Genomic DNA, 1,562 nt, shown 5'->3' on the forward strand with positions numbered 1-1,562 from the left:
CAGAATTGATTTTTAAAATTTTTAGTGTCTGTGTTTCTTTTGCATGTGGTGTTTTGACCTGAGACTTAAATTAGAAATCCCGCAATAGATATGCTTAAAACAGACACCTGTCTGCTGATAAACATATTGTGAATTTCCGTTTTCTATTTTCTGTCACTACAGTAATTCAGCCATTGCGCCAGAAAACTACGACGTGGAATATTAACCCCGCCAAGCACTTCCCCGGCAAACGGCCCATTTCCAGGGTAGAAAATGCACTTCGTGACCCTTACGTCATCCCCGAACGAGTCTCCGACGTCCCCGCTTTGCAAAATAAAGCGCAAGCCCACGAGGGCAGCAGGCCCCGCCGGTGTGTGCCTCCCACGCGCAGCGGGCGGGGGGGGGGGGCGGGGGACTGCGGCTGCGCGCGTGTCCGCGGAGGGGGCGGAGGGGCGAGGCGGGCGGGGTGGGCGGAGCAGCAGCGCCCCCGCCCCGCCCCGCCCCGCCCCGCCCCGCCCCGCCCCGCCCCGCCCCGCCCCGCCCCGCCCCGCGGCCCGCGCCGACCCCTCCCACCGGCCGGAGCGCAGGGCCCCGCGCGCGGCCACCGTTCCGCAGCCAACAGCCGTCACCGTGGCCAGGCCGGCGGGCCCCGCGATGCTGTCTCTCCTGCTGATGCTCTCAGGTCTGGGCCGGCTGACCTCCGCGGGCCATCGTGAGTGACGGACCCTGCTCCGCGGAGGGCCCCCGGCCGCAGAGCCTCTGGGCTCGGCGGGCCCCGGGACCTTGCTCCAGAGCCCCGGTCGGCTGGGGAGAGACCAGCGTCTTGTCAGAGCCCGCCTGGCGTCAGGGTGGTCCTGGGCCTGCTGCGGGGAGGGCTCGGAGCGAGGCTGGGACAGGTGCCCCTCCCTTGCCGGACCCTGCACCTGGAGGGGAGGGCGCGCACCTCTGCGGCCCGGGGCCTGGGGCGCAGCCCTCCTTCACCTGCGGGCTGAGGTCTCTGGACGGGGGCAGGGTCACGCTCCCCACTGGCTGGGAGCCTCTAACGGGGATGTACAAAGTCTGATTTTGCGGTGGGTGCGTGCGTGCCTGTGTGTGTGTGTGTGTGTGTGTGTGTGTGTGTGTGTTGGGGCTTGGAGCTTCAAAGAGTGAGGTGATGTGAGAGGAGAAGTGAAGAATAAGGATGCTGCCAGGCACTGGGGAATGCTCACACATGTTGTCCTTACTGTAGATCCTGAACCATCCCTTCTACAAATTACCGTGCCACGGAAGATTGGGACAAACAGCAGTGATGACAAAGTTTCTTGAATGCATGCAAATAAATCATTATTTGTATTTTCTGTGCACCTTATTCTTTGGACTATATGGGCCAAACGAATTCGTACATAATCATTTGTAAAATTGTGTTCATATTTACTTCTTTAAAGAGCTCTGACATTTGAACAAGAGCAAGAGCAGGTCTTTTGATATTTAATTTTCAAAAAATATTTCCCAAGTAATTTATAAGCATAATTCTATCTCACACAGAGCTCTACAGCCTACTGGACCTTTTATTTACTAAAAATATGTAATTGAAATATTTCATA

The 1,562-nt window shown here is 57.9% G+C and overlaps 1 long non-coding RNA gene across 1 annotated transcript; it reads left to right on the forward strand.

Moving 5' to 3' along the window:
• Positions 1–540: 540 nt before the first annotated feature.
• LOC140599486 (uncharacterized) lies at positions 541–1,311 on the forward strand. Its single transcript, XR_012002374.1, has 2 exons — positions 541–691; positions 1,208–1,311. It is a non-coding gene; the product is annotated as an uncharacterized lncRNA (long non-coding RNA).
• Positions 1,312–1,562: the final 251 nt, after the last annotated feature.

Source organism: Vulpes vulpes, chromosome 7, assembly GCF_048418805.1.
Source record: "Vulpes vulpes isolate BD-2025 chromosome 7, VulVul3, whole genome shotgun sequence".
NCBI lineage: Eukaryota > Metazoa > Chordata > Mammalia > Carnivora > Canidae > Vulpes > Vulpes vulpes.